At 37.5% G+C, this 27,996-nt stretch overlaps 1 long non-coding RNA gene across 2 annotated transcripts in view; it reads right to left on the reverse strand.

Annotated features, from left to right (window-relative positions):
* The window catches only part of LOC131504567 (uncharacterized), an 86,301-nt gene that overhangs the window by 32,503 nt on the left and 25,802 nt on the right, over positions 1 to 27,996 (reverse strand). The window contains exons 3-4 of one of the 2 annotated variants that reach the window (XR_009258058.1): positions 27,399 to 27,511; positions 5,774 to 5,868 (exon numbers count right to left, since the gene is read on the reverse strand). This is a non-coding gene — a long non-coding RNA (uncharacterized LOC131504567). The remainder of the gene's footprint in view (positions 1 to 5,773; positions 5,869 to 27,398; positions 27,512 to 27,996) is intronic. The other variant, XR_009258059.1, reaches the window with a different exon arrangement.

The following is a 27,996-nucleotide window of genomic DNA, read 5'->3' on the forward strand; positions in this document are numbered from 1 at the left end:
TATTTAGAGCAGTACTCTTGGAAGCTTGGTTTTCTGGAGAGAGAAAGAGGTGTTCTGAATCCTGAAAAATTCCCTTAAATATCGGTCTAAAGTTTGAAGAATTGACTAGGGCATTGATCATAGAATAGGGAAGGGTGTATGTAGGCAAGAATATAATTTTTGGCTTCAGGGATGCCTCCAGCTCCCATGAAGGAAGTAAAATAAAAAGTTTTTCCAGGGCTTTGGGAGGAATAATAGGAAGGTTGAGAGAAGGGAAATCTAGGTTAGATACTGCCTGGGCCTTCTCTAGACCCAGTGCGCATCACCTCCCAGACCTCAGCACAGAATGGAGATGGGGAGCAAGATCACAGGTGCGGGAAACACGAAAGTCCAATGGATCAAACCAAGTAAAAAGAATGAAACAGGTTAAGTTTCTTCTTGTGGAAGAAATTCTAGTTATCACCAGCTTTCCCATTCATTCTTCCTTCTGGGCATATGGCTCCCTGGAATCAGGCATGGCCATGTGATCTACTTTGAGCAATAAAATGTGAACGAAAGTGAAAAGTTTCACTTCTAGGTAGAAACACTAGAGTTTTCATGTGTTCCTCTCCTGCTAGGCAACTCAGAAGGACCCAGACAGCACAGTTATAAGATATCAGAGATTCTGTCAGCCTGGATTCCTGAGTATGTGCAGCAGTGATATTTGGATTGTATCTTACATTTCCTTATTATATTTCTCAATTTATCCTGAACTCAAGGGGAAACAACAAATGTTTTGAGATGGAAATCATGGACTCAATTTTGGATATGTGAATATGTGATACCAGAGACATCTAAGAAAAGATGTTAAGACAAATGGATATGTGGATATAAATTGATATAAAGAAAGATATATAAATTGATATATATAAATACAATCTTCCAGCCAAAGTACATGTCCCTCATTAGAAAAGATATTTTGAATTCAAGAAGGACTTAACTTATGATGATCTTATTTAACTGGTCCTAAGTACTTAGAAGAAAATTGTACACATAAGCCACATTATTTTAAAAACATATAAAATATTTTCATTTATACGTGTATAGAGAGAAAATAAATGGTGCTACCATTTCCCTTTCTTGAAATTCCACTATATTTCTGTTTCAGTCTCAGATGAATCCATTTATTCCTAGCAGTGATACCAAATACAAATTGAAACTAATGAATTTCATTCCTTAATTGATTTATTTCTGGATATTTTTAAAGTTTTAAAGATTATTTTAAATCTTTTCAAAGTTTATTTATTTTTGAGACAGAGAAACAGACAGAACATGAGTGGGGAGGGGCAGAGAGAGAGAGGGACACAGAATCAGAAGCAGGCTCCAGGCTCTGAGCCGTCAGCACAGACCCCAATGTGGGGCTCAAACCCACAAACTGTGAGATCATGACCTGAGCCAAAGTCAGACCCTTAACCTACTGAGCCACCCAGGCGCCCCTAACGGTGACTTTAAAGCCAAGGTTTGAGAACACTGAAAATTAGAAACATTTAAAAATACATGAATTAAGCAAATACTTCCCTATGTGCACCTAAATTTTGGACTCCATTGTTTATCTTTCATAAAGAGATAAGTCCAAGTTATGAAGTAGGTGAGGTGAACCAGTAAGAGGCATATAGGTACATGTGTGTACACAACAGATAAGGCAAAAGTGAGTGCACAATGCCACAAAACAATGTGTTCCTCTTTGAAGTGAAAAGAACTAAGTTATTGCATGTTTTTTAGCTTACTACTAAGATTAGACCATTGACTAGTGACTTTTGCCTTACCATAGAAAGAGAAGAGATTAATGAAAGCAGCCATGATAGGGAAGAGACTTGAATTTGGGCCATCCATGGAGTGGTGGTAGCAATACGGTGCAGAGGGGAATGCCAGGGAGGAGGAGAATAGCTATTTGAAATATTATAATGACTTTTATATGTAATTGGATGGGTGTTTGATTTGGCACAGTTTCAGAAGATAGAAGATACAGAGGTAGATTTCGCTCCAAAAGAAGTGAAGGTTTAAAACTATTTTTCTTCTATTTCTGATTCTTTTTTTTTTAAATGTTTTTATTTCTTTTGAGAGAGAGAGACAGAGTGCAGGCAGGGGAGTGGCAGAGAGAGAGGGAGAAACAGAATCTGAAACAGGCTCCAGGCTCTGAGCTGTCAACACAGAGCACTACGTGGGGCTCAAACTCAAGAGCCATGAGAGCGTGACCTGAGCTGAAGTCAGGAGCTCAGTTGACTGAGCCACCCAGCTGCTCCATCTGTTTCTGATTCTTAAAGTAATATGTATGCACTGTAAACATTTTTGAAAAGTACAAAAAAAGACATGTTAAAAAGAAAGCACTCATAAGCCCTTCACCCAGAGATAATCATTAATATTTTGTATATTTATATATTCATTTCAGCGATCATGTGCTGAGTCCTAATTATGTGTCAGCTCCTCCTTTAGGCAGTGGAATACAGTAGTGAACAGAAAATGTCCCTGCGTTTAGGAAACCTGCATTCAAGCGAAGGGGAGATAGGTAATAAAGCATATAATATGTCCATTAGTGAGATATTCAATAAACAAAAAATAGAGCCAAGATAAACCGGGTGCCTGGATGGCTCAGTCAGTTAAGCGTCTGACTTCAGCGCAGGTCATAATCTCACAGCTTGTGAGTTTGAGCCCCGCATCGGGCTCTGTGCTGACAGCTTGAAGCCTGGAGCCTGCTTCGGATTCTGTGTCTCGCTGTCTCTCTCTGCCCCTCCCCCGCTCACACTCTGTCTCTCTCTCTTTCAAAAAATAAACAAACATTAAAAAAAAAAGAGAGAGAGATAAACCATGATGACATGAGGTAGGGAAGATATATTGTATGATTATGATGCTATTTCAGCAAAAACTTAAAGGAAGGAACCCAGCTATAGAGATATGTGGGAGAAGAGCTTTCTAAATATACACAACATAAGACTTACATAGCTTTGTAACCTACAGTTTTATTTAACAATAAATAAGGAACCTATTTCATGCATTAAGTATGTTTCACAAATGCTATTTTTAATGTATACATAGTCTATTGCATGGATATATGTAACATATGCAATTTTCCACTGTTGGACACTTGGGTTGGGTTAACTATCTTGCTACTATACTGAATATCTTCATATAAATTATGTGCAGCTCTGATTAATTTGTTTGGATAATTTTAAAATAGACTTTCTGAATCAAAGGATATTCTTTCAGTGGGGCCCAGGGGTAGGCAGAGGCAGAGGGAGAGAGAGAATCCCATAGTGGGCATGGAGCCCAGCACAGAGCTCAAACCCACAAACTGTGAGCTCATGACCTGAGCTGAAATCAAAAGTTGGATGCTTACCTGACTGAGCCACTCAGGAGCCCCTGTCTACTCCTTTATATAGGAGTGAGCTGCATTTTGTGTTTGTTTTACGGCCCTCCTAGAAACCATGTCACTCTTTGAATCTCTGGAACTCACAGAACCTGTCTAGAAAACTGTTAATTAAGCCCAATTCCATATTTTATGAACAAGGAAATTAAATGACAGAATAGGTATGTGACATCTCCAAAGTCATGCTAGTTGATACCAGAGTCTGGACCAGATGCCATATCTTCTTGATTTCTGTTCTCATGTGGTTCGCACATACTACAGCCTCTCCTCTTCCCACAAAGTTGTTTTTTTTTAACGTTTTATTTAATTTTGAGAGTAAGAGCATAAGAAGGAGCAGGAGAGGGACACAGAGAGAGAGGGGAACAGAAGATCTGAAGCGAGCTCTGCACAGAGAGTAGCAAGCCCGATGTGGGGCTCAAACTCAGAAGCTGTGAGATCATGACCTAAGCTGGTGTCGGACGCTCAACCAACGGAGCCACCCAGGCGCCCCTTCCCACAAAGCTTTGTTCTTCCCACTCATTCATCTCCCTTCCTTCCATCAGAAGTCCTCCATCTGTCCCTCCCTATTTCTGAGGCTCCACGATGTGATAAAAGAAAAGCAGTGCCTTAGAGCATAAGCGGCTCTGAAATCAAACAGACCTGGGTTCAAATCCTAACTCAGTCACCCAACCCCTGTGTGAATTTGGACAAGTTCCTTACTCCACTGAGCCTGTTTCCACACCCATTATACGATGTAGTATTGTAAATATGAACCGAAACTACATGTCAAACAAGTATCCACGTAAGAGCTGGAACAATCTAATGCTTAGAAACTGTTAATCTGTATCATTAATTATTTGTATTATGCTACACATGAGTATGTATTTATTTGCCCTGACACTCTGTTTGTAATGCACAGGCACATCCATAGAGAAGGTTTGGGTTCAAACCCCGTACAATTAATATTGCACCGAACGCTGAGATTGTCTTTAATACTCTGACACAGAGAAGTCAAAACAATCTCTGAAAAAAAGCCTGTCTCCAGAATTCTTGAAGCTGCAATCGTTGCTGCAAACACAAGAAAATCAATCCTGAACTCAATCTTTTAATTTCTTTTCATGATTACTGTTCTCAAATGGAGAACACAATTAAAACTAATGTTATATTAGTGCACTCTCCTCAAAATAAACATTGATCAGATTCTGTGTGAAGGGTCTGTAACATCTCTTCTGTAATTATTTTAAAATATATTAACAGGGATCTGTGTATTGTAGGACAGAGGACACCGTTTCTGCAAGAGAGGAGCTCGGAGTTCTGGCACTAGTTCCTCCATTCACCAACCATGTGACCTATGGAAAGTCATTTCTTCTGGCTGACTCTCCATCTCCTCTGTAAAACGAGTACATTCCTACCTCACAGAATTGTCCAAGGATCACACAGGTCATGAATGTTAAAGCCAAAATTGTAATATATTTATAATAAACCATTATGATTACTACCCACATTCCTGAAAATATGATTAACACAAGCCACACAGAAAGCAGAATCATTGGGACTCAATACAAATAAGTTCCAATGCTTATTATCATTATGATATGAAACAAATATTACCCAGAGTGCTCAGTGGGCTAACTAGCTTATATAATAAGAAAGGTTATTTCTTTCATTCTTAGATGACAGTCAAAGGTAGGAACATGGCTGAGGCTCACTACTGAACACTGAATTTATTTATTAAGTAATTATGCCTCCAGCCGACCCAAAGTGATCAGGAACTGAGATACAATATACATAGTTTTGCATTCTTTTCAAAAGCAGCCTACTGCTAGTGTGGAATACCAATCCAGGCTAACTGTTTGTCATAAATACTCTTTAGACTTTACTTTTTCCCTCAACAACTCTGATGTCTCAATATGCTGTTACCTAGGAAATGCTTCACTAATGCAAACGTTAGCTTAGCTCTTGTCAAAACCTGTTAACCATGAACTCTGACACTGTTTTGGAACTTCTAGATTTTCGTGTAGATGGAAATTTTGAAAATTCTATTGCTACCTTTAATAGCCCACATGTTGGATTAATTGTGGCTATCCAATAAAGCATTGTTGTGCACACGAGTAATACTACTTAAACAGACACATAACTATGTCAGGATACGTTGTTATCAGCCATCATGGATTTCACAACACTATAAAACTTAGTCTTTCTTCCAGGTCTGATTGGGGTAAACAAAATGTTGACCCCCTATTTCATATCATAAAACTGACAACATTTATATCCAGACTTGATGCCAGAGGAGATAAAATTTTCCTGAAGACAGGAAATAAACCATCTGCTATGCTCATAGAAGGGCTGGACCAACTGCAAGCTCTTAATTGTCATCTGTAATTACTAGATGAAAGGGAAATGAGAAATTACCTTTTCGACAGAGGCATGAAACATCAGCAGGACCATGTTTTGTTGAGAGCTGCTACTCCAGAGGTTAACATTCCTCAGAGCCATCAGAGGGTTATCTAGAACAAAAAGGAAAGTGCAATTGAGGATATACAAGATATCCTTATGAAAATAAACCCAAGTTCCTTTTGACAAAAATTTCTTTATCTCATTTCTTTCTTTAATAGTTAAGCTAAATGTTTTTCATTTGACATTCAACAAATATTTATTGATCAATTAGCAATCTTCTTTCATTATTCAAGGCACAGATAGAGGTGGAAATGGCACAATACCTACATTCAGGGAGCACAATGTCTTTAGGAAAGAAAAGTGTGTTCCCAAGCAATCAGAAAACAATAGGATATTATAGAAAAGGCATTCTAAATGCTGTGGAAGCACAGAAGCATGGCAGATCCATGTTGTTAGTTAGCGTTTCAATAAAGAGGAAGCAACATTTAGCTGGAGTCTTGAAACTTACATAAAAGACAAGGTGATGATATTCTAGGAAAAAGGAATCAATAGTACAAAAGCACAAACTATGAGAAAGTATAATACCTTCAAGAAATAACAAGTAATTAATTACATTTGTGTGGATAATCGTTTTCATACAAGAGATTATTGACTTCCAACTTTCTGAAAAGAACAGTGAAATAACCTGTTTGATTGATCAAGCAAAGACAAGTTTCTTGCTTACTGCGGTAAGAGGAGCCATTTACGACTGTGACAGAATCGTAGTAGCATCTTGGAAGCAGGGAGCAAAACCGCATTTGTAAGGTTTTGGGATCTAATTTAACGCATATCTTTCAATGAGGGAGTCTGATTGGTCCTGAACAATGTTCATAATATAACAGCATAAGATTAATGGATAAAATAAGGTGGGGACTTTGAAGAGAATCTTTGAAGATTAAACATAATTTGACGAGCCCAGTTGAGTGATCTATTCTTCTAACAAGAAGGTATTTATCTAATGAGAACAAATTGAGTAGGTAAATAAATTCAAGAGGGTCTGAAATAGATAATAGTTTCAACTTAATCTTTCTGGGCAAACATGTCCTGGAATATAAAGTTAGGTAAGGCAGAAGTTGAAAAGTAAAATTATGTTAATGTGGAGAGCAAGCTGTATGGGTATAGATGGTTTCACTTATCAAGAAACAGATAGTTTGAAATAGAACTTGGGGCTGAATTGTGACAGTCCTCCTATGCCATTTTGAAGAATTCAAAATGGGCAGAAAGAGAGCAGTCTAGACCCCATGCTAAAGTGCTCTCTGAAAAAAAAAAAAAAAAACACCGAAATTCATTTAATTTTTATAGCAATCCTGTAAGACAGATATTATCATCCCCTTATTCCAGATGATACTGAGGCTTAGAGAAGTCATACTTTAAAAATAATCCTCGCCCAACATCTTTTAAGGAATTAGTGGAGCCAGATTTCAAATCCAGTTCTAGCTGATTCCAAATTCATCTTGCTCTTTCTCTTACATAATGCTGTTTTAAAGCAGGGGTACAAACTGAAAAGATTTCTCTTTAGAGATTGACTAAAACATGGACCCATGGACCACCTGGCTGCTTTTAAGAAGTGCAGACTCTTGAGACCCACACTGGAACTCCTGAATCAAAATTTACAAACAATATTCAGGTGATTACTATGCACATTAAAATTTAAAAAGCACTATTTTAAAGGACTCAAGAGTTCTTGAGTTGCCATCCCTATGAGATCAGCTCATGTCACACAGTGGGGTTTTCTTTTTTTTTTTTTCTTTTTATTTATTTATTTTTTATTTTTTAATATATGAAATTTATTGTCAAATTGGTTTCCATACAACACCCAGTGCTCATCCCAAAAGGTGCCCTCCTCAATACCCATCACCCACCATCCCCTCCCTCCCACCCCCCATCAACCCTCAGTTTGTTCTCAGTTTTTAACAGTCTCTTATGCTTTGGCTCTCTCCCACTCTAACCTCTTTTTTTTTTTTTCCTTCCCCTCCCCCATGGGTTTCTGTTAAGTTTCTCAGGATCCACATAAGAGTGAAACCATATGGTATCTGTCTTTCTCTGTATGGCTTATTTCACTTAGCATCACACTCTCCTCCAGTTCCATCCACGTTGCTACAAAAGGCCATATTTCACTCTTTCTCATTGCCACGTAGTATTCCACACAGTGGGGTTTTCTATACCCCTCCAGCTTCCAGCCCTTTCCTTTTACCCCTTATCTTCCTCACCTGTGATTTAAAGAAAAGTAACGACACTGTTAGCATAATATCCTATGGAAATTGCTATGGAAGTGCAATGAACAGAGCAAGAAAAATTCTTTCTTTAGTTATTTCTACCTTAAGGCTGAAAGACTTGAGCCTACTTCTAGTTGGGAAATTAGGACCAACCATTGTCTGTCCCTGATGGAAGCTGGAACTCATCTCCAGGCTACAAATGAGACTATTGATTTGGTGGTGAGGGAAAGGGCAAAAGGATGCAAAGACAGGAGGAAAGATGGGAGGAGGAGGAAAAGGGGGTAAAATAAGGATGGAGACTAGACTTCAACGAGATTAGTAGCTACCCACAGAGAGGCATCACTGTGGAATTTTGGGGAAAACAAATGTTTTATATCATCTGAATCCATCCATGCATGTTGACAATCATAAGATCATATCATTTCCTTTTGGGTAATTGTCTGTACCTGCACTGTAACCAAATATTGTCACTTTCTTCATTTATTCACTCATCATTTTTTTTTAATGCCTATGATGCGTTAGACACTGCTCTAGGCAATGAATATACACTGTCAAGATAAGTCTGTAGCTTCTTGGTGATTATATTCTAGTGGGAAGGAGAGATAGAAAATAAGCGGAGAAAGATGATTTCGCTGTTTAAAGAACTTCTCTAAGTATAATTATAAATAGATGTCTAGACTATGAGGACAGGTGACATTTGAAATCAGTATTTTGGAGGGGAAAGAGTGGAAAAACTGCAATTTGCAGAGGGGAAAGCTGCAATTGAGCAGAATGGTGCATCATCTCTCATCCTTCTTTTCAAAGCACGGCAGTAGTGTGATCATCATGGCTCTGATGGTAGGAGACAAGGAGTGGTCTCTGTACCATATGAGCATTTTATATTATTTCTCAATTTATTACCACAACATTCTCTTGAGAGACTCTTTGCAAAAGGAATAGACACTCTTGCTTCTAGTTCCCTGCCTTTGAATCCCATCGTCCAAAGCCCTCACATAGATTTTTTTTCTCATTATGAACAACACTAGAAAGTATGCCATCAATAGCTGCTCAATCATCACCTAAGAAAGCCTCCCAAACAGACATAGCTTGCTCTCCCCGGGGCATTTCCTGTGTGACACGTGTGTTTTAGCAGCTTTGGTGTGACTTTCCTCCAGAGTGGCCGGGTTGTTCATCTGCATCTGGGTGATGTGACTCAGTGATGTCGCAGAGGTCTGACTCCCTTCTCTTAGCACAAAGGTTTTCACATTCTCTCTGCAAGTCTGAAGAATGGTAACTGTCATTTGTATAGTGTTTGATGGTTTACAAAGGCTTTTGTCACACTGTCTTATATTTTTATATCTTACAGCTAGGAAAATTGATATTCAGAGACCATAAGCATCCTCTCCAAACATCTCTGTGCCCAAGAATTAAGTGCCATGCCTTCTAATTCCAAAGTCCCTACTCTTTCCACTATTCCAATGCTCATAATCCATCGTAGCTGGTCTCTCCCTCTCCCTTCCTTCTCTTTCCTTCTCCCTCTCCCTTTCTCTCTCTCCCTCTCTCTTCCTTATGGTTTAGATATTTTTAAGGCTCAAGAAAAATAAAAGTGAAGTAGGCATTCTTTTTTAAAAATTTTTTGAAATATTTATTTATTCTTTGAGGGAGAGAGGGCACAAGCAGGTGAGGGGCAGAGAGAGGGAGATACAGAATCTGAAGCAGGTTCCAGCGCTTGGACTCACGAACTATGAGATCATGGCCTGAGCCAGAGTTAGACACTTAACCAACTGAGCCACCCAGACATCCCTGAAATAACCATTCTTAAGTAACCTCTTACATTAACTCACTTCTTATTTTCATTGTCTTCTTTTTTTAAGATCGTATTTTTAAGGAATCTCTACACCCAACGTGGGGCTCAAACTTACAACCCTGAGATCAAGAGTCTTATGCTCCACTGACTGAGCCAGCCAGGCGCCCCTTCATTGTCTTCTTTACAGGAATAAAATGTTTAACATTCTTCCATCATCATTTTTTATAAAAACATTATTAGTTATTATCCTTATCATGAATTATAAACTCCATTGTTAGTCCTACTGGCACTAAAAAGAAATGGTTGAATGATGACTGTAGGTCTTAAACTAGGTCTTGGTTTTTTGTTTTTTGTTTTTTGTTTTTTTTTTTTTACTTTTTATTATCACAATGTGTTAGCATTATTCATTAAGGCCATAACAAGGACATAAATTTGGCATTGATGGAGAAAATACCCACACATATCTCTTGGAGCACTTTGAAGTATACCACCACCAACAACAAAAAAGTCATTCAAAAAGGAAAAACAATTCCTTCATAGGAAAATTTTCTTTTGTATATAAGGCACTGATTATTTAGCCAGTTACTGAAACTTGAAACAAACTTCCCACTGAAGTGTGTATATAAAACAATCTATAAACTAATTGTGGCAAGGATGAAAAATAAAAGTATGAGCAGTAATGTATGTAGAGATTTTAAAGAAAATCCTTAATGGATTATTATCACCTCTTCTCTTTTCAGTACCAATGTCTTACTGAATAGAAAATATTTGACTTCCTCTATGGTTGTTTCTTTTTAATTCAGAAGCACATTTACTTTGCACACTAAAAGTAAATTCGGGAATGCCTCAGTTTTGAAATTTTACCCTGATGCTCAAGTGTACTCAGTTTATAGATCATACTTTATCTGCCTCCATAAAGTGTTTACAAGAAAATTAAAGCAATTGTGTTGATTCCTAAACAAGAATCATGTGGGTCCAAGAATTTATATTTTTTTAACCAACTTACCAAAATGGGATGAAAAGGCATTTAGCAAAGTTCCAGAATAAATGTCTACATTCTAGAAAGGTTCCAACAAATATCCTCAAATCCCAGAGAAACTTAAACTGAACAGACTACCTTCAAAAATTGTATTTTTTTCATACAGTTGTAATAAATAATATGACAGAGTCAAATTATCCATGAACAGAGGAAGAAACCATGGCATTTATGTTTGCGTTTATAGACCTAGAGTAGCAACTGGTTTAGATATGTAATATACATGATACTGAATTGAATATATGCTAATGTATTGAGCTCTATTCTTTCCAACATACCCAGGAGGGCAGAAACAACTAAATATGAAGAGAAGTTTCCCTCTTCCCCACCTTGTGTGTGTGCATGCACACATGCAGCTGTTTGGATTCTCTAGTCCTACATTTGCCTTCTATGGCTAGATGAGAGGTTCGCAAGCCACTGTGTAGCCTGACTGTAGCCAAAGTGAAGTTGAGATGGAGGTATTGCCCCTCTCACTCTGAAAGTAGCTTTTTTGCTCCTGTTTCTGCCCTTTCTTCGGGCCCTATAGAATTACTCCAGGATTAAACTCACAAGCTCTCTTTCTGTTCTGATAAGTTTTAAGATATTTCTTAGTATCATTGATGTTCTGCCATCTCACTATGATATTCCTGGGTGTTTTTTTCTTTTTTTTTTTTAATCCTCCTCCACAGTCAGTAAGACTTTTCAATTTGATAGCTTAAATATTACTTCTAGAAAATGTTGAACAGTATGTGCTTAAACAACAGAAATTTACTGTCTTACAGCTCTGAAAGCTATAAATCTGAGACCAAGGTGTCTCGGGGTCAGTTCCTTCTGAGAGCAGTGAGGGAAAATCCTTCCCATGCCTCTCTCTTAGCTTTTGGTGGTTTGCTGGTGATCTTTGATGTTCTTCGACTTCTCCAGCATCACCGCCATCTCTGCCTCCATCTTCACATGGCATTTCCCTTTTGTGTGTCTATGTGCAAATTTCCCCTCCAAGGACACCAGTCATATTGGATTAGGGGCCCACCCTAGTATGACCTCATCTTAACTAATTACCTCTCCAATCATCCTATTTCCAAATAATGTAACATTCTGAGGTAATAGGGGTTAAGACTTCAATATATGAAGTTGATGGCAGGGTGGAGTTCACAATTCAACCCAAATTCAACCCATAATAGACACCAACAATGTCTTCTGCACTATCCTTAGTCTGGTGTCCATGTCTCCAGTCTCCGAATTCCCCATCTTCACAATATGAAGCCTAGATCACACCTGCCTGCACCCTGGCTATAATGAAGATTAGAAATAAAGTGTCTGGAGTTTAATTTGGGAAGGTGAGACTCATATTGTGTGATCCTAGTAGAATGTAGGGAGGGTGTTAAAAATACGAAGATCCATAGCTAGGGTTTATTTTGGACCCTTCCCCTTCTTGACTTGAGTTACTTAATCTTACTGATTCTTCAATTTCCTCATTTTTAAAATGGGGTGCTGTGTGTGCTAAATGTTAAGGTGTTAGCATAGTGTATGGTGTTCCATATATGAGTGTGTGTGTGTGTGTGTGTGTGTGTGTGTGTGTGTTCCATATAAACAGGTGTTCCATAAATGCCAGGTCATTCTATTTTCACTTCTCCAAACCCTCAAAACTCCTCAATTCTTGTCCAACACATTCTGTCTTGTGTTTTTATGTTTGCTTGTCACATTTATTCAATTTTATTGTGTTTCAAGAGCCAGGGACAGTTCTTCTCAAATCATTTGTGATAAAGGACCATTAATATATATCCAGACTGTCAAAGACCAAGATTTTTGTAAAATATAATAAAAATTTTTCTTTTTTTAAAGTTGATTTATTTATTTTGAGACACAGAACAAGCAGGGTAGGGGCAGAGAGAGAGGGAAGAGAGAAAGAATCACAAGCAGGCTCCACACAAAGCCTAAAGTGGGGCTTGAACTCACGAACCATGAGATCATGACCTGAGCTGAGATCATGAGTCAGACACAACCGACTGAGCCACCCAGGAGCCCCTCTAATAAAAATTTCTAATGAAATTAAGAAAAACAAAAACATATAAATTACAAGCTCCAATTTTATTTTATCATATTCAGTAGACATAAAATTACTCTGTCAAAATGAATTTTAAATGCGTACTTCAAGTTTCTGTATTTAATCCATTGTATACCAGTAACCAACATTTCACTGGTCTACAGACCACATTTTGATTGGCATGTCCCTTACTCCCGGAATGTGGCCCCAACACCAGCAGTTTGGGTCTTACCCATGACAGTAGTGCAAATGCAGAATTCTGGACCTTATCTCAGACCTATTGAATCAAAACTGGCACACTGAAGTTTGAGAAACACGGTCCTGGCTCATTTTGAATACCTTTTGTTACTGAGGCTCAAGAGTTCAATCAAAAATCTATTAAAAGTGTTTGAGAGTAGAGACATTCACAAGAGGACCCAGTATGTAACTTTAAGTGCATCTGTCAGGGAATTTTCATTTTATTGGGATCCTGTAACTATTTATTGATGAATAATTGAAGGATTTTTGGAGGTCTTCTCCTACTACTGAAAACACCAATTTTTACATGAATAGATGATTTTATATTTTTAAATTACAGTATTATTACAACTTATATTCTTAATGCATGTGTATAGGGGTGTGTGTGTGTGTGTGTGTGTGTGTGTGTTTACTTCTGTCTTGTGTCTAGGTTTCAGTTTGTGAAGTATGTAAAGGAGGAACATAATTAACTAATTATGGTAACTCCACTGGATAATTTGCTGTTTGTGTTGCATTAAGTCAAGATTAAGATTGATAGAGACAGATTTCAAACCTGCAGTACATCATAGTGAAAGGAGATAGGCTTTGAAGTCAGAAATGCCTCCATCTGAATGCTGGGTTTTTGTCCATTGTTTCACTTCTTTTCTTTAATCAAAATTTGTAAAGTGAGATTAGTATTCTGATTCTGTGGGACTGATAAGGTTAAAAGACTTCGTATTAGGCACCAGTAAGATGCTTCTTCTGCTGTTAGTACCCAGTGAACTTTGACTTTTCTCAATGAAGAAAGGAGCTTAGATTAGCATTTTTACTCATTCTTTTATGAGGCCATTGGAAGAACTGAAATGCATACAATGAAGTGAAGGACTCACAAAGTATATAAAACAAACAAATAAATAAATTTGTCAGAGAAATATATGGTAGTCATTTCTTGGATACTTGTAAGCTTACCAGTGTTGCTATATGCCACAAGTTATAAGTCCTTAACGTGGTTTCCTCCATGGTAAAACTGATATTCTGCCAGTATGAATCTGTCACATACCCCTAGTACCTATTAAAGTGCCTTGCTCATAGAAGATTCCCCATAGATGTTTCTGGAAGAAATTGTGACTTCTTTGCTGTCATGTTTTATCTCTCCTTATCCTGTGGTCCTCTCTTCGGTCTGTGGCAGCATACCAGTGTGCTGCTGTGCCCTGGTGAGCCACAGAGGGTTTTCAAGTGCCCAGAGATCCTGACCCTCTATGCATGCCCAGCAGCCCTGAGGAGCCTGGAAAACTACAGCAGCTTCCTTCCGTTTAGCCCAGCAGTATAGTGTTCTGACGTGAGAAAGATTAAGAGAAATGGGCCCATCCTATCTTCTTTCCAAACTGGAATTATTGCTATACATGGGTCTCTCCTATAAAGAAAATCCTTTGAAATGCCATCTGAATTTTATTCACCTCCCTTCCTTCCTCCTAGACAAACACAATTCATCTTTAGATGATTTGGAGTGACATTCTTACCAGTTATTTTTAATTACAATTTACAATTACTTTTTGGTAAACTTGGCCTTGTCTCTAACTCGATGTCTTTTCTTATGTTACTTTTTCAGATACACCATGCTATAAGTCGGTGCCTGACAGCATGCTCACTGAAATAATTTTACATAGTGTATTGCTCAAGTTTTCCATGTTCAATTTCTTTTCAGTCCTCCAAGAGACTGCTCCAGTTCGGTGTTTGTGTGACTTTAATATCTTCTTAATCTCATGCTATTTTCCCTTTTTAACAGCAGGAATATGAGACCTCAAGTGTTTTAGTAGGCAACGGTCTCTTACCAGAATTTAATAACTTTGTTTTATGTTTACTGTCTTTATTTTTATAGTTTGTTTTAAAGCAAAATAAAACTCTATTATTACTACATTATTCCTTTAAACTATAGTAATACCAAGCTACTTTTCAATATACACTTATTTAAGTAACAAAATAAAACGTTTACATTCATGGATATAGCACACTCAAGTACATAGACATAGTAAATACATTAAAATTATATGCAAATAACTGAAATGTGCAAAACACCAATAGGGCAGAAAGGGTACTAGGTTTTGAATCTGAATACCTGTGATTGAGATGCAGCTTTGTCAGTTACTCCAGAAACTTGCCTCAATTACTCAAGACACAATTTTCCCCCTCATCTGTAAAATAGGGATTACAACTGTCTGAAAGAGCATTTCTTGTGAATTAAGTGAAACTATATCTATGAAAGAACTTTCTGACTAGAGACTGACACAAATGTTAGTTATTTTTATGAATATATGACAACTGCCATTTCACATTTTACCACAGTGTTCTAAGAGTCTTATGAATGATATGAGTGTATTACATTTTTATCTTTTATTTATTTTTTTATTTGAAAGGAAGAGAGAGAAAGAGAGAGAGAATCTTAAGCAGGCTCCACTCTCAGCGCAGAGCCTGATGTGGGGCTCGATCTCACGACCCTGGGATCATGACCTGAGCCAAAAGAGTCAGATGCTCAACTGACTGAGCCACCCAGGTGCCCCAAGTGTATTAAAATTTTTTAATTTAATTTTAAAATTTTTAATTTTTTAATTTAATTTGAGGCATAACATCAAAAATAATGAGTTTTAGGGGCGCCTGGGTAACTCAGTCAGTTAAGTATCCGACTTCAGCTCAGGTCATGATCTGACAGTTTGTGAGGTCGAGCTCCGCATCGGGCTCTGTGCTCACAGCTCAGAGCCTGGAGCCCGCTTCAGATTCTGTGTCTCTTTTCATCTCTCTGCCTCTCCCCCGCTCGTTCTCTGTCTCTGAAAAATAAATAAACGTTAAAAATTTTAAAATAATGAGTTTTAAGGATTTTGTAAAATCCTATCAATATTGGCAACACTGGTATCACATTTATTTTCAAGGTTTATTATGTGCCAAACTAGCTTCAGGGGTAGCCAAATACGACTAACAGAGACTATTGTGAATGAGCTGCACCAGGCAATTAAGGAACTCCTTGGGCAGAGGATAAGAGAAAACCAAGTGGGGTAGAAGAAAGCAGGTTGTACTCTGAGGAGAGGTGATTAGGCGACTGTGTTCCTGGGTGGGTGGATTGGGGTGGGGTGGGGGGGTGGATCTGGCCTACTTTGAGCCTCAACAATGTTTCCATGGGAACCTAACGAGTCTGATGGGAAGCAGGAAAGGAAGAGTGCCCAGGGATACTGTGGGACTTTCACACTGGTGGCAAGCCAGGCTATGTGCTCTCAAGAAGCCTGCCAAAATACACAGTCTACAATAAACTAAGGCTTCAAGAAACTTGGAGTACACCACTCTCCTAACCGTCACAATCCACATACTTCAAATAGCAAGCAGAGAAAAGGGGGGAGATTTGGACTCTCTGGAAACCTCTAGAAGAGAAAGCCAGTTAGACTCCAATAGATTCATTTACATACTAAACACCTGATGGGTTTGTTGAGGCTGAAAACCAGAAAGGAATATATATTTGAATCTCACAACAATCACTCTGTTAAATGGCTTATGGAAGCAATCAGATAAGGCTCCAAGTGAAAAAAATCAGGAGAAAGGACTATAATTATTTCTTATCTCTGCATGTCAGTAGTGACAAAGGTCCCTGACCTTTCCCACAGCTTGTGTGAAAGTTTTAGAACTTATAAATCTAAATGGATATTTAGGCATTCCAATACCTTATGCTACTAAATAGTCTATTTTCTTTAAGCTTGGATCATCTTAGCCACGAATACTATTGTGCTATCAACCAGACAAACAGCATTGATAGGACATTCCTTGTGCCATTAAGTTTATTGACCAACCCAGCCATTCTCAAATGTAGTCCTGAGACCCCTAGAAGTCCCCAAGACCCACTCAGGCGATCTGTAAGTCAAAACTGTCTTAATAATAATTCTAAAATGGTATCTTCCTTTCTTTTTCATTCTCTCATGAGTGAACAGCGCTGTTATGCAGAGTCAATATTAAATGCAGTGATGTAACAGAATGAATGCAAAAGCAGATACAAGACTCTAGCTGTCTTCTATTAAGCCATCAAAAGACCTGCACAAATGTTAAACAACGCCACTTTCCTCCTAATTTTTTTTTGTTTTGGAAAATATAATTAGTTTTCAGTAAAAATAGGTCATTTCTGTTGACACTGATTTCCATTATTGTGTAATGGGTTTATTATTATTGTTTTCAAATGAAAAATTTCTCAGTTTTAATTTTTAACATAGAACCCAGCAATAGATATGTAACAGACAAGCAGCAACACACATAGCACGTATTTTGGGTCCCATAAAGGCATCCTCTGGCCAAAAACGTTGAGACCCATTAGACTAAGCTATTAAGCTGCCAGTTGCAGAGCTAATTTTCTTTGGTTTGGATTTTCTGGTATTGCTTTGAAGAAAGATAACTCGTTATAACTCTATTAGCCATTTCAATTAGGTGGCAGCTGGATTACCATTTGTGAATATAACTACAGAACACCCAGAGAGGAATCTTCTTCTATCAGCTACTAATCTGCTGTGCCCATCCTGAGCTGTAGAACCTTCACTGCAACTATCCTTAAGGATTTATCTGTCAGCGGTCAGACTATTGCAACACTTGAAGAGATGTTGTGAGTTTAGATCTGTGAGTTTAAACGAATCACCAATGTTTTGATAAGAAATGGCTGAACCTCTAGTATGGTATAAAAACTGGAGACAGGTTTGTATGCAATCAAGTTAGGCCAAATGACATACATCACAAATACAAAGACTACGCAGCAGAGTTCTGGCAGTGACTTAAATCCTCTCTCACTAGAAACTACTGAATTCTTACAAAGGAGTATTGTGCAGTGAAGGATGAGGGCCCTAGTGTCAAGCAGAGCTGGGTCTGAACCACATCCCACACTTGTTAACAGCATGACCTTGGGAATTTGAATTTTAATTATTTCTGGAAGGTTCAGCTTCCTCATCTGTAGGATGAGAATAGTACTAAGCTTCACTTCGTGGGATGAATTGCAAACTAAATGAGGCAATATGCAACATGCTTTGTGTACATCACTTCATTTAGCCCTCACAGTGATCTTAAGACATAGATGCTGCTATGTTTTCATTTTACAGAGAGGGAAACTGACATTTAGAAAAGCCAAATAACTTTCCAAAGATCATGCTACTATAAATGGTAAAGCAGGGATTTGCTTTTGATGGCTCTAAATACAAACAGCCACATTACTGTGTTTTCTTAACAGCAAAGATTAGAAAATGGCATGCTTCTCTTTCTCTTGTCCACTGTTTTTAGCCCAACACCTCACTTTGTGTGAAATACACACAAACCAGAGCTTCCTGGAACACAGGGCAGGAAAATGGCAAGGAGGCTCAGGATAGGGTAGAGAGGGAAGAAGAATTTTATAATTCCCCAAGATATGGGAGAATTCACACAGCATATACGTATTTCCCTAGTTCCTTTTAATATGCTCTGGAATAGGGTTGAGCATTTGTGACAGATACATAGAAATATTGGTTTATACACTAAGTGATAAATGATCTTAAGAAAGGGGAAAAATTACTTCCTCATAAAAGAGCTCTTACTGAAGCGTTCTAGACAAAAGGGCTTGAAGCAGTGCAGGCTCACTCTTCCTGTACCTTCGGGTTCACATGCTGAGGACCGGATGCCCTACAGCTGAAATTTTCTGTGTCTTAATATTGTAATGGAGATGTAGAGTAGCTGTGAATGTCTCCCAGATCTTGCTGTTTAAGAAACAATTCTATTGGGAGCAGTGTTGTTCCATTTATATACCAGACAAGTTAAAAAAAAAAAAAATCCCACATTGATGCTTTTTAAAAGAAAATGTTTATTATAAATTCAGAGTAATAGACTAGTGATTACACAGTTAATAATCTATGCATCTATTTATATTATGTGGATATCTATAGCCAGGAACCTTCTCTGTTTCCGGGCTGGCCATGTAAAATTGTAAGTAAATTTTTACATTTGATCTCAGTGGTTACTGTTTTCTCTTAGGTGACTAACAGGAACTGCTCACAACTCAAATCATCTGACATCTCTGGGAGGCACCTACCCATCTCCTAGTACTCAGTTGTAAATGTGACTGCTGCATGAATTAGTGGTGAACCTGATTAGGTCATGCTCTAGCCTTGAAGAAAGATCTCACCGAATGAATCGTGGCCATAACCCATGAGTCAGAGTCTTCTTTAGCTCCGTAAACCATAATTTTGATTTCACTTTTCCACTAGGATAGAGATAAGAAATGGCATCTGCTCATGTAAAAGTTGGTAGTTTTATGTTCGCCTTGTTATTGCGTAGATTGATATCAGGAGTTATCATATGCCTCTTATTCAGATTATTTCTATTTGAATTAATTCTACTTGAAGTTATTTGTGGATCAAAGGAGGCCAGTGGCAATAAGTTCCAGCTTCAGTTTTCCATCTGGTATCCTGAGGACAGCCCAGTTAGGGCTATGGGAATGATAGGCCAGTGCTCGGCATATAACATCTTTCACCTGTATCTTTCTTTCACTTCACTTTTTAAAAGTAAGAGAAATTATATATGATGGTTTTCTTCTTTTTTAATTGTTTTTTAATTTTTTTAACTTTTATTTATTTCTGAGAGACAGAGAGAAACAGAGCACGAGTGGGGGAAAGGCAGAGAGAGAGGGAGACAAAGAATCTGAAGCAGACTCCAGGCTCTGAGCTGTCAGCACAGAGCCTGACGGGGGTGCTCAACTCACATACACCATGAGATCATGACCTGAGCTGAAGTCAGTCGCTTAACCCACTGAGCCACCCAAGCACCCCTAGATGATGGTTTTCTAAGATTAGATCCCAAACTATGACATCACACTTTCTAGTTCATTCACACATACTTCCTCCTTAGAAAAAATAATTACCAAGGTATTTTATGTATGTGTAGGCAAATACTCTTCAAGGTCTAAAAACAACAACAGCAAAAGGTCCAAGATGTCATAGAATTCATTCAGGAGAAACCTTTTGATACACAGGCCATTGGACACAACAAACAATAAATGCCTCATCCTTTAGGATTCCTTTGAATAATCACCTCCACTGCACAAATGCCATGTAAAAAGTAGAACTTAGGTATTCTCTCGTCCCCAAAACTTCAATTTGTCCTGACTTATTCCTCTGACATTGCTTTACTCTTGATATCCCATAGCTTCTAACTTTCCTATTTTCATACATACTTCACTTTTTTAGAATTGACCCTCAACACTGTCTTCCCCCAACTTTGAACTTGATTTTAATTTTGATTCTTCCTCTAGCAATGTCCTCCATGTCATATTGAATAAATCTTCGTACTTAGTACAATAAATTTTACTTTTAACATTTCATTTATTTCAAAATCAATTTTATTGCAGCCAAAAATGTGGAATTAACTGTAAATAGTAAACTATTTCATATATATATAGACACACATTTTAAGTTATAAGTTACTCTGGCAGATAGTGTTAAACAAGATGAATTAAATTACTAACTACTTTCAGTGAGTTTCCCACTTCAGTAGGGGCCCTGCAGTCCCTCTCTTAAGACCATCCCTGTGAGTGGTAGTCTTATCCAGTTGATGCTGGCTTTGAAGCCAGCAAAACTTCCTACAAGAAGAAAAGGAGAAGGAGTGCCTGGGTGGCTCAGTCAAACATCTTTGGTTTGGACTCAGGTCATGATCTAATGGTTTGTGGGATGGAGCCCTGCATGGAGCTCTGTGCTGACAGCACGCAGCCTGTTTGGAATTCTGTCTTTCCCTTTCTCTCTGCCCCTCCCCAACTCATGCTCGTGCTCTCTCTCTCTCTCTCTCTCTCTCAAAACAAATAAACATTTTTTAAAAAGTTAAAAGAAAGAAAGGGAAAGAAATACAGATCAAACATAAACTGGTCAAATAAGTGCCTTCTTAGGTAAAATTTCTTTGGGGTTCCTAAGGAGCCAAAAACAAAACAAAACAAAACAAAACAAAACCAAGGGCTTAGTTAACAAATTCAGAGGTATCAGGGTAGCTTCCATCTGGTTTTGTTCATGAAATTCCAACTGTACTATCACCACTGGTATTTCTCTCCAGCCCACATTTGTCAGGTACTGTTTTATGGTAGATGGAAATGCAGGGTTGATTGAAAAGTTTCCCAACTCCTTTCACTTCCCATAGGATCTGGGACGCTCACAGCAGTAACTTTATTCTGAGCCTCAATATTCTGCTGAAAGACACAGTTCTTTTTACCTCAAGTAAAGGGAACTATATCAGGTAGCAGTTGGTAGAAACCCTGTTCTCAAACATCATGCTCTATCACTTCTTGTTAACAGAAAAGATTTTACAAAAGTGTAGGTGTAGATTCAAATTCCAGGCCCAGTTCTTACTACATGGTATGGGAAACATTTCTTCACCTGTAAAAATGGCAATGATAACACTTGTAGATTTTTTTTATGAGATTAAAATAGGAAGAGTTAAGTGTGAACGCACCCATCAAAATGCCTGTCATTTAGCATATGCCAAATATACATAATATACTCTGTCTCTAAGTAACTAAAGGAGGGACCAAATTCACTATCAATATGCTATTGGTGTCTTCTGTATTCAGCTTTTATTAAACCAGTGCATCATCTTTCTTTTTTTTTTTTTTCCAGTGCATCGTATTTCTATAGGAACTGAAAACTCACTTCACTTTAGAGTCAAATAAACACTCTCAACTGTGATAGAGTCCAAAATTAAAGCATATCATAGTTTCTACCCAAACATTCTAGAGGGGCCAACTTAAATGGAAATGCTTGTGCCTTTCTTCAGCAGATATCTCAGCTCCCTACATTGTATTTATTATCTCTATAACCAAGATGGAAAGTTTAGTAATCCCATCAAAAATTATTCCTGGATATGTTTCCTGCTCTTCCAAGTCATCTTGCGTGGGTTTAACTGATATGAGATCAAAAACTCAATACAAAATATCATTTTTCCAATGCTCAGTAATCCAAAGAAGGTTTTTTTCCTAAACACATGATAAATCTGACCATAATGCTGCCTCTCTGGAACCAATCTGACAGTAACCAAAAACAGACTCTCAGGGAACTAGATTGCACAAGGGGAAGAAACATGAGCAAACCTTCATACTTCTCTGTTTCTATCTCCTCTTTTGGAAAGCTGCCAATAAATGAGTCAGAGTCTTAATAATACAGCTCACATTTCCATCTGTAATGACTTGGACTGTATCTGAAAATCTCTGATTCAGTAGGACTTGTTAGGAAATTAAAAAAAAAGCCATTTGTGTAAGATGCCTTATTTTATTCTTCAAGTCATTAAATATAAATAGAACAATGACAGTAAATGTTTATGAAATCAGGTTTTCATGCGTGTTTGGGTTAAAGAAACATTTCACTTCAAAGGGGGAGTCATCCACCTTCCTTTATCATCTTTAATATTTCATACCTAAATTCCACAGTCTATACTGCAATCATTTGTTACTTCTGCTGAGAATATTCCTTTGGCCTTGGTATTTTTTCTCGCCACCATGCCTCCTGCACAGAACATTACAAAGAATGGAATATTGCCGTTGTGTATAACTCACCTCTATTTTCTTTATCCTGCTATTGATCCTGTCGAACCCTGGTCCCTGCTTCTGGAAGGAGTAGAGTAGATCTTACTTGCAAATTACTGAGTAGATTTGTTCTAACTTGTCTAAGGGCTACCTGAAGGATTGTTACAAAATACTTATTTCCTTTTGGCTAACTCAGAACTGAGGCCTCAAAAGCAGGAGGCATTGCTTTAAAATGCTTTATGGTGTGGGGAATAAGCTTAGGAATTCCCTGAGCCTGCATTGATGGGTTAACAAGGCATAAAGAATTAGATAGGCATAGGATGTACACACCCAAGTTTGGGTAAACAAGATTAGGTAAATAAGAATAGGTAAAGTGGACCAAGGTCCCAGTATAAGACAAAGATATAGGAATAGGGAATCTCAGTATGAAAACTTCCAAGATGAGGTAAACAAGACTAGGTATTCAGGGTGGAAACGCCCCCTAACTTAGTGCAATAGCAGAAAGCTACTTTCTCAGGAAGGAAGGAGCAAATTAGGTAAGCAACCACAGCAGGCTGAAGTTGCCCAGAGTGGAGCTAATTAACAAAAGAAAGGTACCTTGTTGACTCTGAGGTAGCATGCTCTGTCTTTCTTGTCCCCCAGTCCAGTTTAGGTAAACAGAGGTAGCATCTCATGTCTGCTGTAAACAATCTTCTGCCAGGAGCCAGGATTTTGTTTTGTATTAACTCAAACCCCTAACACCACATGTTTTCAAAACCCCCTTTCTCTCGTGTCCATAAGTTAACATTCACAGTTTCATTGTCTCTTTGTGCACATCCATCACCAAGTTTGTAAGCCTTCTGATCCTAATAAAAATGGAGCAAGGACCCTTAATCAAGGCTCTTGTCTTCTCCTGTACATTAGCCTCTCTTGCACTTTTAATCTTGTGTCCTGCTTTCTTGCTGGACAAGAAAGAACTCCAGACCCAGAGTCTATGACATCATGGCAAACTAGCAATGTACAGACCCATACTACAAAAGATTACAGTACAGATATATAAAAGAAGCCTGTGGTACAGGAAGAAAAGCTGGGGAAAATTATTTGAGAAATTAGGATATTGAAAAGAACTATTTATATGGAAGGTTTAGAAAACCACACATTTTCCCAGGGCAAGATACATGCTTAGAAAATACCCCAGGCTTTCACTTCAAACGGACCACCAGGCTTATTGAAAGCCTGGCTAAGTGTTGCACCCCAGCGCAGAGCCAATCTGCAAAAATGGGAAAAGTTGTTTTCTTTTTTGGTTTTGGTTTCTAGCTTCTAGCATTCAAGGAAATCTCTTTTAAAATATTAGAGCAATAACTAAAGCTACTGAAGTCTTCAGTTACCAACAGGATAAGGAAGATAGTCTTTGCAAAAATAGTTTTTTAAAAAAAGCAAATCTTGGGAATGGGAATAATTTGACTTCAAGATGACTACACTGTAATATTCAAATGTTCAGTTTTCAACAATAACAATAACAAAACAAAAACAACAGAACACAAGACATAAAAGAAACAAGAAAGCATGAGCCACTCAAAGGTACAAAACTGAAAGAAATCATCCCTTGGGAAGCCCAGACATCAAAATTACTAAGAAAAGACTGAGAATAATTGTCTTAAATATGTTCAAAGATCAAAAAGAAAACATGGACAAAGTACTAATGAAAATCATGAAAGTGATGTCTTATCAAGATGAGAATATTGTAAAGGGAAATATAAAAAGCAACCAAAGAAAAAATCTGTAGCTGAAAAGTACAATAACTCAAATGACAAGTTTAAGAGAGTTTCAAGAGCAGATTTGAGCAAGCAGAAGAAAGAATCAGACAACTTAAATATAGATAATTGAAATTGTCAGGTCTTAGTTGCAGAAAGAAAAAATAATAAAGAAAAGTGAGCAGGGGCACCTGGGTGGCTCAGTCGGTGAAGAATCCTACTCTGGATTTTGGCTCAGGTCATGATCTCAAGCCCTGCATTGGACTCTGCACTGGCAGCATTGAGACTGCTTGAGATTCTTTCTCTATCTCCCTCTCTCTCTGCCCTCCACCCCATAAAATAAATAAATAAACATTAATTTTTTTTAAAAACTGAACAGAACCTAAGGGACCTATATATTGGAAGAAATAATAACTGTTGTAATAAATGTAGAGTTGTGTATAAAGACTCACATAAAATAGAAAAAAAATGACTGAAAACTTCACAAATTTTAAGGAGACATGAATTAACAAAGAAGTAAACTGGATCTTTAGATCAGAGTTTTCAAAATATTTTAGAGAAGGTATGCCACTCTACTTGGCATTGATAACATTCTTGTTCATCTTGTCATTCATGTTTTTTTATACATATATTGCTTACTTAACCTGATTATAAATCCCTAAAGAGTAATAATTGCTTTGTCTCAGAAAGTGACTGTACATTATTATAGAATCCATGACATGGAATGAGCCACCATCACTGGGCTGGGGGATATATTCAGGCTCAGGACCTAAGAATAACAGAGAATTCAAGAGTAAGATAGTAGAAAACACAGCGATTTACATGGAGGGGTTCAGAGGTTGGGGGTGTTCAGAAATTGGGAGAGAACATCCAAGTACATGGTCAGAGTAAAGTGAAAGAAAAATGTGAAGCAAAAATTTAGTGTCTCCCAAATTTAGGAAAACAGTTGTTACCAAGAAAATCTAGTAGTGGGGTGAGCCATGAGGTATGGTTTAGTCTTAAGTGGTAAATATTGTTTTTCATGCCTTAAGGAAATAAGAACCAACAGGGAAAAACAGGTAAGATATTGATTATATGGTTCCTAGGGAAGCTACCAAGACCTAAACACATCACTGGAGCTTCAGGTCAAAATCTCGTTAACAGAATTAGAGCAGAAGAAACTTAATTAGCAGCAAGAGTACTTCAAAGTTGAGCCCCAACAATGAGAAAGAATGAAATATGGCCCTTTGTAGCAACATGGACGGAACTGGAGAGTGTTATGCTAAGTGAAATAAGTCATAGAGAGAAAGACAGATACCATATGGTTTCACTCTTATGTGGATCCTGAGAAACGTAACAGAAACCCATGGGGGAGGGGAAGGGAAAAAAAAAAAAAAAAAGAGGTTAGAGTGGGAGAGAGCCAAAGCATAAGAGACTCTTAAAAACTGAGAACAAACTGAGGGTTGATGGGGAGTGGGAGGGAGGGGAGGGTGGGTGAGGGGTATTGAAGAGGGTATCTTTGGGGATGAGCACTGGGTGTTGTATGGAAACCAATTTGACAATAAATTTCATATATTAAAAAAAATAAAAAATAAAAAATAAAAAAAATAAAAAAAGTTGAGGCCCCAAATAATGAAATCAAGCTCCTTAAAAGTTTCCAGTCTAATTTTCAAGATTAGCTAGAGATTAATATGGGAATAAGCCTATGCATTTAGTGTTCTTATGCCTGGACAAGAGGTATGTAGCATTAAAAAGCCAGCTGGATCCTGATAGGAATTTTTGCTCCTTGAACTCCTCCTGAGTACCCAACACAGATCCCTAAGTTAAGTGGCTGTCCAATAAATGTAAATGGGATAATAAAAGTGATCTGTACTTCACTGGCATATCCTCACTTTGAGAATTTCTAATTAGAAAGCTCTGCAACTTCTTGTGAGAAAATAGAAGAGCCAGTTTTGTATTAACAAGAGCACTTAACCTTACTCCAAAATAACATTAAAAAGAAGGAATTTAGTTTTTATATGGTGTCCGGGTTTAAAAGCCCATTCAAGATATATCCTCTGATTGTCACAAACAGATGACTTTTTATGGGGAAAAAAAAAGCTCCAAGTAAATGCAAAATAAGTAATAATTTCTATGTAGCACAATGTCTTTACAAAAGTTATGGGACTTTAAAACTGGGATTTTAGTCTTGTTAAATACATGAATGAGTTTAAATAATATAACTCAAGGAAACAGTAATGATATTACAGGCACTGCAAAAACATGTGAGACATAAACTTTCCCATCATGGTAATTAAAATCTTAATAAGGAAATAAGACATGACAAACATGTATCCCAGAGATGAAATGCAAACTGCATATCCTAGACAATTTTATCTATTTCTGGCCATGTCAATAGGACTATTTGAGCTCTTCCCAAAGTTTGTTTATTCATATAATAAAGAAACTGGATAAGAAGTGAAAATGATCAATCACTTTAAGATTGTCAGCCACAGGACTTTCTGTATAAATATTGTGGATTAAATGCATCTATTTCCTTTGGCTCCCTCCCAAAAATCCCACTAAAATAATAGTAACATGATTCAGTTTAAAGGTATAAACACATAAATTAGGGAAAATGGAAGATAAGACTACAGTAGCAAAATTTGTGTGAGCTGAAAATAAACTTGAAAAAAAATGCTGAATCCTAAGATAACAGTGAGAAATGCTACAAAGTAACATGATATACAATTTGAAATGTCCTCTAAATCTCAGGAATGGTTGGCACAACAAAGTAGAGAGGAAATGGCTAAAATGAAAGGATTTTTGAAAAATTTCTTGGAAAGTTAGATCCAATTTCTTTCTCCACTCTGATCATCTATATGACTGTATCTCCCTTACTCTCACAGAAGCCTGGAGAGATTTTTATTTTGCTCTGTTTCTCTCAAGAAATTTCAAAAAAGAGGGTCTTTAAATTATAGCATGATACTGTAACAAAAACAGAGAAAATAAGCAAATGAACGTAAACTAGATGCTGAACTTCCCTGGCCTCTTACCCCTACTTAGTTGCAAAATGTTGGAAACAAGACATTTACCTTCCAAGTATGAAATGGAAATGACTTGGAGGAACTTCTCTGCACTCCATCACCAGGCAAACAAGTAGCAAAAACAATCAATAGCAGCCTACCATTGTGGAAGGGATAAGAGCCTGGAAAGACACCAGAGAAATCCTAAAACTTAGAGTAAAGGACAAGAACTGAGAAAAAGGCCTAAACAACAAACATCATGATAAGAACAAGGCAATAATAAAGAAATGTAGAGCTGGTGGTGCATTAAAGTTCACCATAGCAATGAGCGCTAAACCTAATTAAAATCCTTACTATATGGATACAATATCCCACATCAATGGCCTAGCAGAAGGAAGGGTATATCCATTGTCAGTCATGAATACTGGTTAACTCAGCCTCTGCTCCTCTACACGCTATGTCCAATAATCAATTAGACCTTGTAAGACATGCAACATTGGAGAAAAAAACAGCGCATTGTCAAGGATAAGTCTATCAATAGAACAAGATTCAGAGATAACCTAGATAATGTATTTATTAGAGAGGGAATTTAAAGTGATTAGGATTAATATGTTATCTAATGAAAGGAGTAGACAGCATGCACGAATTAGTGGGGAATTTCAGGATG

Source organism: Neofelis nebulosa, chromosome 2 (genome assembly GCF_028018385.1).
Source record: "Neofelis nebulosa isolate mNeoNeb1 chromosome 2, mNeoNeb1.pri, whole genome shotgun sequence".
Taxonomy (NCBI): domain Eukaryota; kingdom Metazoa; phylum Chordata; class Mammalia; order Carnivora; family Felidae; genus Neofelis; species Neofelis nebulosa.